Genomic DNA, 10,977 nt, shown 5'->3' on the forward strand with positions numbered 1-10,977 from the left:
TCTCAGATGTTAAAGGAACAGAACACTGAAAATGCAAGACCTGATTACTATACCACTGTATACTTACTGATTCAGAATCTCACACAATTCAGCCAGGATACTGTTCTCACAATCCCTGGCGAAGGTGGATATTACAGTTTAAGATCCATCACTTTAGGATTTACTCCCCCATATACCACACAGAATAAGGAGCTTAAGCATATGGTACAGACCTGAATCTTCCCTTTCCTCCAAACTGTGCAACTCACATAGATCCAGAAACCACTCGAAGAAACAATCTTAAAACACTAAGCATACCCAGGACTTCAGCTAATAACATCTATTTCTTTATGTCACAGAATATTGGTACCTAAATTAGAAGAAAAGCAACTAACATTTTAGATGATAAGTAAGGCATAGAGATATTCCAGTTTACTCTTTAAAACTTCATGTTTAATCTTCAGAATGATCTTAAATTAGATTTAGATCTGAGGGCAATAGATAGCCTCTTGGGGTTTCACCCTTGAAAGCTTCAAGTAATTTGTTTTTCTAGCATTTTCCAAAGTCTTGAAAGATCCGCTTCTATGTTTGGTCAACAACAGAAACTGTGGGTAGTTTTATGTATATTGGAAAGATTATAGTACCCAACTTGTGTTTCTCCCACCCAAACTTTTAAGTTTGTGTTTTGAAAATAAGTTGATGTCGAAGAAGGGAAAAGACAGAAGATTCATGACTGAGTCTGAGCTATGCTTTCATTAATTATATGATGTTAGGCAACAAATAAATCTCTCCGGGCTTTTGTTTTTTTTCTCATCTGTGGTGCATGGCACAGAATGAAAGGATATTTCAAAGCAAATGTGGTTCCTTCCAAATATAGAGGCAAAGATAAACTTCACATGAGAAATCCCTTGAAAGAGACAGTTTTTAACATAGTCAACTAGAAATATACGTTTCTACCAACTCTGAGTTCTAGAACCTTCAGGAAATTGTTTCTTGAGATATCTTATTCTGGATGGCTATTTATTAGAGGACTTCTCAATCTTGGCTACACATCAGAATCATCTGAGGGACTTTTAAAAATGTCAATGTCTGGAACCAACTCCCCAAGATTGCCCTTGGGTGTGTCTCCAGCACTGGAATTTTTAAAAGCACCCCAGGTGACTATAATGTGCTGCCAATTGAGAGTCATTGGCCTGTAATACACCAGGCCATTCTTTAAGTCAGAGACGAACACAGGAGTGGTGAGTTCTATAGGTGTCTGAATATGCAGTAGAGAGGATGAGGAGTTTTAGTTTTAGAGGATGAGGAGTTACAAGGTGGGTAACAACAAATTTCTCCCCTCTTCTGGTAAGAAGCAGAAAAGTTATTTAGCTTCAGGAGTCCTGGAGAAATCATATTTGTGCAGTTATTAGGGTTCTCATGAGGGGGGTGATGGCAGGCGTGGGTATTTACCTAAATTCCCACCTACATGGGATTTTGCAGATAGAAAAGAGTCTGGTGGGTTTGCCAGAGCCAGAGAAGCAACCAGGAGTATAAGCATTTGTGAGGCACCAACTGGAACACTTTGTTCTCTTCAAATGCTGCTTGGAAGAAGGTATAATGAGACAGGCATAGGTGTGAATTCTTGGATCATGCAAATATGATCCAAGAAGAAATTGTGTCTCTTGCCCCATTTCTTCATGACCCCTGCATCTGCAACCTTTATCATAGACTTTGCTGAGGGGATGAGTGATGTGATTTTGTTTGAGAGATGTTATGCCAACAGAGAGCTGAAAACCGTTCATGCATGTCTACTCCCAATTTTGAATCTCTGCCTTTGCCATATACACACACCACCCCAGACCAACCTAGGGGTCAATGACCCCAGAAAAAATGAGCTAGCTAGCTAATTTTGATAGGCTAAGCAGATAGACCCAAAGGTGAAGACCAGTGAGTCTCCATTCTGGGTGTTCATGGCTTTATTTCATTCCTTCCCTTTGAATATGGCTGTAACCTGTATCTTGCTTCTAGCCAATAGAACACAGCAAAGGTGGCTGAGAATTACTCATGGCATTACACTGTCATATTAGACTTGGTCACAACAGGTCCCTGATCCCTCCTGCTGGTCTAGAAAAAGGAACCAGAATGTGTGAAATGTGGAAAGGTCTCTGTGCAAGAGGAAGAAAAGGTAGCAGTGCTTAAATTTAACTTTAAAAATAAAAATCATGATGGGGTTCAGAACATACTACCAAATTATGGCACTTTTGCATGCTGACTATGTTAAACTGGAAATGTTCGAGAAAATGACAGAAACTGGAAGATTATCCTGATCTCTTCCTCTTTTTTTATCTTAAACAGATCATCAAAACTTCATGTGAGAGATATTCTCCCTCGTAAGCCCCATTCATTCTAGACCTAGAGGAAAAGGACATTTGGATCAATAAATAAATTTATTCAGTAGAACACTATACAGAACAATGAAAGTGAATGTCAAATCAGACATAGTGACAGAAGTGTACCTCATAAACCTGTTAAAATTAAAACCATCTACAAAAGACTACATACTATGTAACTACATTTATGTCAAATAAAAAGCACAGGCAAACTTGTTCTATGGGCCATGAAGTCGGCAGAATGGTTGTCTTAGGGGTGAAGTTATGGTAGTTCCTGGAGAGGATCACAGAGACAGTCTTGGGTTCTAGTAATGTTTCTCAATGTGAGAGTTAGTTGTGTGTGTGTGTGTGTGTGTGTTTTAATTCACCAGCTTTATAGTTAAACTATGTGTATAATATTTTCATGTAATCAAAAGTACATGTAAAAATGATTTTCTAGGCCCTCCCTGGTGGCGCAGCGAGTTAAAGCACAGCACTAAGAAGCTAAAGCCACTTCTGCATGAGTTCAATTCCCGTCTGCCCCGGAGGTGACCACATGGTGTGGCAGACCTCTCCTGACCCTCCCGCTGCTCCCCTCAGCAGTGCACTTCGTAGATCTGCCTGTTCTGCTCCCTACTCTGTCTCTGGTAAAGCCTCTCGCCGCCCCTGAGCCTCTGGCCTGTACCCCAGTTCTGTGTGCACAAATAAATAAATCTTAAAAAAAAAATGATTTTCTAATACTGGAGTACACCTAATTCAGTATAATCTACTCCAAGTCCTGTTTGGTAACCTCTAGTACACCTAAGACTGATAAGTAAATGACTGCTGCAGAACTACCAAGCAGTAGAGAAAACCTATAATGTGTCTTTCCTTCCTCTAAGTCTACTTCTACACCAATCCAGCAATGGAGCCTTGGATGCTGGAGACGTCCACAGCTCACCTGCCTTGCTGTCAGCCAAACAACAGGAAACTAGAAGTCCTGAGGCTGCTTCAGCAGTCCTGAGGCTGTGGGAGAATTTTCCTTGTAATATGACTCCTTATAGTACAAAGATCTTCCACAGCTCACCTGCCTTGCTGTCAGCCAAACAGCAGGAAACTAGAAGTCCTGAGGCTACTTCAGCAGTCCTGAGGCTGTAGGAGAATTTTCCTTGTAATATGACTCCTTATGGTGCAAAGATACCTTGGGCAGGGCATTTTCTGTGCAATGCAGCATAGTAACCTGTGATCACACCCAAAACTTAGGTCTCATAGAGATATCCCAGCTTCAAGCACCACAGTAGGAAAAGAAGCAAACTTGGATCTAATGAGAAGCTGCCCAAGTATCCATGAGGTTTTTCCAAATTTAGCAGCCTTTAACCTCACGGCAAATCCATGATTCCCAGAAAGGCACACTTTTCCCATTTCCCAACTGACAAATGGTATCATGGATGGAGCCACATAAGAGTCACAAAATTTACCCACAGCCAATGAACATCCTTCCCCTCTGTCTTTCGCTTGCTAGACCTCTTCCAGTGAGCCAACACAGGAATAATCTCTACTCTGTTGGCATCAGTCTTGAACACCAGAGACGATTCTTCACCGTAATAAACCTGTGACTAATTTATTCCTCCTGTCCACACACATTTTCATGTTTCCATTTTTGAGCAGAAGACAAGTACATGGAAATGAAGCTTCCCTGTTTACCTATGCAAGGCTTTGCTTTTCTTACTGGACTACATGAAAACAGACCAATTCATAGAGAGGAATCCCCAAGTCCTTTGGAATATAAATTCCCTACATAAAAACTGCGCAAAACACCATGGGCCAAGTTAACACATCAGATTTTTACATTAAGATGCTATACCATGAATATACATAGTGACCATAGAAAAGGACCACAAAATACAGGAAAATAGAGGCCTATGGGAGAAATTGTTCAGTAACATTAGAGTTAGCAGCAACATTAGCATCTATAAATTTGTAAAAACTGCATTTTATCAAGCCCACCCCAAAGAACAGAACAAAACCAGATACTCTGGGGATGGGGTTTAACCTTTTAACCTCCAGGTAATTCTGATGCAGTTAAAGTTTGAAAATAACTATGTTAAAATAAAGAAAACATTAGACGAAATATTAGAAGTGTTTAAAGCACAGTACATATGTACTTTAAAAGAAAGTTACTTGAAGGAATAAAAGAAAAATTACCTTTATTCTTAATGTGGTCAGCTAATATCAAGGTGAGGTCTGAGGTGCAGAGGTGAAGGAATTCACCACAGACAGAATGGAGAACAGAAAAGACGGTTTTCTTGAAAAACACTGGGAAGAGAAGCAACAAGAGAGGAGAGGTCTGCTCCTAAGCAGGAATTCCCTTTCACAACCGGTTTTCCAGGCTTTTGGTGACTGGGGGGAGTTGTTTTGGACCAGTTAGTGCTGGGATGTCTGGTCTATGGTGTTGACCTTTGACACAGAGTGTGTACTGGCCCAGCTTCTGCGTTTGGGTCAAAGTGATCAGTTCTATGGCCTGGTTCCCATAGCAACCTTATGATGTCTTTTAACTATTCTGGCCTCCCAAACCTTCTGGCTGGACAAGGGGTGGGGGCTTAGATTTTTAACCTTATTACATGGTACTCCTATGCTTAGAAGAAAAACACCACAAAGCAAAATGGAAAAAGAACTTATAAGGAAAAAGAAATGAATCCCAAAACATGAAAGGCAAGGTTCGTTTTCCCTTGAAAACAGCTTTTTGCTCACATGTGTATTACCTTTAACCTGCCACTATTTTAGAAAGTGAAAACAGGGATGGGCTTGGTAAGGAGTGCCCTGAGGAGCAGCTGCTCAGAACTGGTATGGAGGTCATGTTCCACCTTGCTTTTTAGTCCAGTTTCCCGCCCTCCCAAACCCCCACGCCCCCACTCTCAGCTTTTAATCATTTAACTTCCGAGTTGTTCTTCCTTCCTTAACACAAATTTAATCCTGCTAATAGCATCCCAGACATGTTGCCTCACTTTTAAGGTCCTGAGTTTGAGAATTTGACATACCAGATCTCCAGGTCCCATAAGTATGAAACTGATACTTCGCTGATGTAGCAATAGATACTGTAGCACTCAAAATACTATTTTTTCTCTTAATTATATATATATGTATATATATATATATATATGCACACACACCATTATATATATATTTATTCTAAGAATCATATATATGTATATATGTGAATATATATATAAGAATCATATATATGTGTACATATGTGTATATATACACACAAACATATCATTCTTCATTTTGTACATTTTTTAAAAAGATTTACTTATTTATTAATATGCATACAGAACTGGGGCACAGGCCAGAGGGGCAGGGGTGGTGAGAGGCTTCACCAGAGACATAGCAGGAAGCAGAACAGGGAGATCATGGAAGTACATGCTGAGGGAGCAGCGAGCAAGGCAGGAGAGGTCTGATGCACCATGTGGATCACCTCTGGGGTGGGGGGTAGAACTCTCACTAAAGTGGCTGCGGCTAGCTTGCAGTGCTGTCCTGACGATGTGCCACCAAGGAGTGCCCATTTTGTACATATTTTCATCTCAGTTGTAATCCCTGTGGACTTCCCACCAGCACTTCACTCATGTGCCACCACCATAGTCCTGGGCACTATTCCTATTTTGATCCTATTTTCTCTCTTCCCACATAGAATGTCTCTGGTTTATAGTTGCTTGTTGATTTTTCTTTCTACTTTATTATAATTACTTTTTTTTTTTCCTGTTCCCTTACACTCCTGCTGTGAGTGAAACTATCTGGCATTTTTCTTTTTCCTTCTGGCTTAGTTTACTAAGCATGATCCTTTCCAGCTCCATCCATGTTGTGTAAATGGCATGAATTTATCTTTTTGATCACTGAGTAATATTCCACAGTGTCTATGTACCACATCTTCTTGATCCAGTCATCTATTCTGGGGCATTTGTGTTGATTCCACATCTTCCCTATTGTAAATAAAGTAGCAATAAATGTGGGGGTGCAGGTATCTTTTTGAATTAGTGGTTTTTTTTTTTTTTTTTAAAAATTTATTTATTTATTTGTGCATACAGAACTGGGGTACAGGCCAGAGACTCAGGGGCGGTGAGAGGCTTCACCAGAGACAGAGTGGGGAGCAGAACAGGCAGATCTACGAAGTACACTGCTGAGGGAAGCAGCGGGCAGGCCAGGAGAGGTCTGACTCGCCATGTGGTCTCCTCCGGGGCAGGCGGCAGGCGGGAATCGAACTCATGCGGAAGTGGCTTCAGATTCTCAGTGCTGTGCTTTAACCCGCTGCGCCACCAGGGAGGGCCATTAGTGGTTTTTTTTGTGTCCTTTGTGTAGAAAACTAGGAGTGGAATTGCTGGATCATATGGAAGCTCCATTTTTTGCAGTTTGAGAAACCTACAAGCAGCTTTCCATAGTGACTGAAATACCTTTTTGACTTCCTAGAACAATTTAAAGTATACACTGTTTTTGTACAGAGAGTCTCATTTTTGGAAACTGCAAGGCACTTAGGCAAGCAGTGTGTCCTTTTTTTTTCTAACATGAGACCTAGTAACAAGGTGGTACTCCATAAATGAGTCCTTATCAATTATTATCGCTCATTTTTCCTGGCCAGGGAAAGCACTCCAAGGTTTTCCAATTTGACAGTGGTACACGGGGTGAGACAGGATGCAAGTATTAGCTCATTTATACAAGGAATCCTTAACCCAAGCCTTAGTGTTCAGACCTGTGTGCAGTTCACCTGCATCAACATACCACCAGTTGTGGCAATACAAACCAAACCATTCACAATAACACTGCGAGAAATACATGGCTTCCAAAGCCATTCTGGAACAGTATATTGGGACCAGTGAGTAGTGTTCTCTGTAATCTGTCTGGGAAGTCTATCTTGCTGACCTTTGCCACCAAGGAATTTCTCTGGTTTCTATTTCTAACTTTTTTTTTATTATACAACCCTATTCCTGGGATCGGAGATATGTTAGCATGCTTGAGAGTTCATTGCCCTTCTCTGGAGTTGTCATCAATCTTTGGACAAGAGACATTTCTCACTTGTGATCTCCATCCTGGGTAGAATGTTTGGCTGGTTGTTGCGACAGGCCAGTAAACTAGAGCTTCATGATGACAACTGGTCTAGGGGAAGAAGTGGTGAGTGTTTAGTGAGTGATTGTCCCAATGTTAAATTCAAATGACTTTACAATCACAAACCTCAGTAACAACTTAGAGAGAAGCAGACAAGCCAGTGGGTCCCACAATAAGGGAAGCAGCACTGAGATCTAACATGAGGTTGAGGAATTAGCACCTTGAACGAGCAGTATAGTATATAATGCAAAACTACCACAGACTACAATGTAAAAAGTCAAGATGAAAACTAAATAAATAAATAAATAAATAAATAAATAAATAAATAAATAAATAAATAAATAAATAAAATCAAGGTGGATGCTAATCCTCATCTAAGCCCAGACCTCCAGACACAGTAGACGTCCTTAATACCCACGGCAAACAAAGACTTCTGAGATCCTTCTTCACTTCATCTCCTAATCTATGTAACGTTGAGGAAATGCCTGCTGTTTGGCTTCCAGGCTTTTCTATCAGCTCATTCCAGCTAGGCTGACCCAATGGGGTATTGTATAGGAGGTTAGTGAGCAGAAGGAGGGGAGAAACCAGGATATGTCTTCCTCTTTCTCTTTCATTGGCTGTGTCTTGGTGCCTTTTCATGGACTTTGATTCCGGCTAGGGAGCCCACCAGGGTCCCTGATTTTGCTAGGTAGCCTCAACACCCTTCCCTCGAACTTCTGTTCTCAAGGAGATAGTGGCTCTGGCTTTTATACATCTTTCACATTTCTTTGCTAGCCTCTACTTGACACGTCAGATCTCCCATCAACTGGGTGTTTGAATCCATTTCCACTGAGTTTCTGCTCTGCTGTTGGACATCTGGCTGCCTCTTTGAGTAGCTATCTGCCCTTCAACTGTGGTTTCAGCCTTGGATTCCCCAGACAGCATCCAACCAAGAAGTGGTGAGGCCTCACTTTCACACATTACACGTGCTATTCACCGGTCGACTGTAGCTGTCTGTCTGGCAATGCGTGGGCTCCACTTTCACTTAGCACTCCATTCTTATCTCTCCCAAAGCTCTGACATCAGAAACAAAACACAGGATTGATATTTCACCTGTCTTCTTACACTGGCGTACCCTGTTTCTCATAACCCCAGAATCTGATCTCTGTTAGGAATAGGTAAATAAAGTACAAATATATAAGCACTAATGCTGTTCCATTTTAATCAAAGCTTTCAAAATTAAACAAAGAGTAAAGTAACCAGGGAAATTTCAACAGAGGCAAAGGAATAAATATTTAAATACAATAAAAACTTTCTGAGGCACTTTACATCATATTAATAGCATGCAAGAAGTTTCATGTTCTAGTAAGCAAAGGTGATGAGTGTTGTTTGGGGGAGCACGAGTGGGAGGTTTGGAGTATGAGAAAATAGAGAGTCATCCCATCACTAGACAGCTGATCTTCATTGAGTGCTTACTGCATACAAGGCATTGCCCTAATATTTTCTATGTACCCTCTCAATTCTGACATTATCATGGGATAGATATTAATATTTTTTTTAACTCAGAAGACAGAAAACAAAATGTCTAAATTATTTCACCAAGATTGCATAATTTATGAAAAGAGGAGTCCAAATTCAACATGAAATTATAATCTCTTGAAAGTGAATAAAACCAAGGAGAAATACCATTAAAAATGTAAATTATCATGTTAAAAATAATAAAACAGTAAAACAGCACAACTATTTTCTTTTTCTGAAGCTTGTCTGGTTGTCTACATTTACAGCACACACTTTGCGTGTTTGCTCCAGGAAAAGCCAATCACGCCACGTGGGGGCTTTGCAAAGTGGCTTCAAGGGGAGATAGCAACACAGGAGGGATCTGTTGTGTTATCACAGCCTGCTGGTGATTTTTTTCAGCATGATGACTTTGCAAGACTGGAAACATGCTTCCTCAGGAAGAGGGAGAGTGACAGAGACATTTCCTCTCCCTGGAGACAGGATCCAGCCAAAGCACAGTCACCGTCACACAATTTAACCCACAGCCTTAACAATGACATTCTAATCACCAGAGTATACCAGACAAGCTTTTCTGTTCTCCATGAGTACAATAATGGTTGAGAGATTTAGACAGTATCAACTCTTCATGAAAATAATGAAGATACCAAAAAACAAAAGTGAAAATAATAAAAATAAAGCTACCCAAGAAACCCTAGAAACCCTGCTGTGATTCTAGTTTAATATAGCCTCTCAAAAAAAAGTGCTGCAGTGTTTGGGAGTGGGGGCATATTTATACAAACCCTTCTGGTAAATGGATAATAAGCCCAACTCAATGGAATAATAAGCCCAACTCAATGGAATAATAAAAAAAAAATTCTGATTCAATGGCTAATGACTGGTTTCAGGACTTTTACATCTAAACAGTTAATGTCACAGAACATTCTGGAATCATAGTCCTTCATGGTGAATTCCTTTCAAATCGACCCTACCAGCATGACTCAAGATGGCATTTGATGAGCAAGACCAGATTTTTACCTTCTTAGGAATGCCAGCAGACAGGGAAAACCCAAAGACACTCTTCCTCATTTTCCTCCTTCCATGCCTTCTATATCTGCAGCGAAAGTGCCAGAATTTACCATGACTAGACAGTTGTGGTTCACATTTTCGTCCTTAAAGAGCTTGGGCCATAAGAATACCCTGGAATATGGGGGTGGAGACATCTCTACCCAAACCATATGACCTGATTGTGGGGAAAGAAAGGTCTTTAATGAACTTGTGAATGAAGTTACCAGAAGAGAGGAGAGATAATGGACAGGAAAACAACAGGAATTGCTGTGATGGACATAAACACTTTTTTAAATAAATGGGAGGGGAAGCTAAAGCAACAGATAACTTTTAATTGTTTTTAAGTTAAATAACTATATTGTAACTTTATAACATTTTCAGATGTGCCTCATTATAAATCAACACCTATAATGCATACAACATTATGCTCACTACTAAAAGTTAATTTCTTAAAAAATGAAGTCAGGAAATGAGAGTTGATGAATAAAAACTGAAAGGGATTCATTCACTCATTTAATTATTCATTTATTCAAGAAGATTCAGTTATTGAAGCTGCTTATAAGACCTGACTCCTTTATGCTTAGAAGTGCTTTACCTTTCCAACTAATTCCAGAGGAAGCTTTTAACCCACAGTTAGCATGCAATAACATTAGAATTTCAGGTTAAAATTGTGAATTGCTAGTATTAAGGGTGGGCCTTCTGGTTCAATATTCAGTGTTCTCATCCTTGAAAGTTCCTTCAGTGCACACTTATACTTCACTAGTACTTGGTATTATTCTCTTTTCAAGAAGTACCCCCAAACTAAGTTGAATTACTGTTCTGTCATGCATTAAAATTCTAAATCTGGGCCCTCCCTGGTGGCGCAGCGGGTTAAAGCACAGCACTAAGAAGCTGAAGCCACTTCCGCATGAGTTTGATTCCCGCCTGCCCCGGAGGTGACCACATGGCACGGCAGACCTCTCCTGGCCCGCCCACTGCTCCCTCAGCAGTGTACTTCGTCGATCTGCCTGTTCTGCTCCCCACTCTGTCT

The sequence above is a fragment of the Condylura cristata genome, unplaced genomic scaffold, assembly GCF_000260355.1.
Source record: "Condylura cristata isolate star-nosed mole 26May11 unplaced genomic scaffold, ConCri1.0 scaffold00022, whole genome shotgun sequence".
NCBI classification, from domain to species: Eukaryota; Metazoa; Chordata; class Mammalia; order Eulipotyphla; family Talpidae; genus Condylura; species Condylura cristata.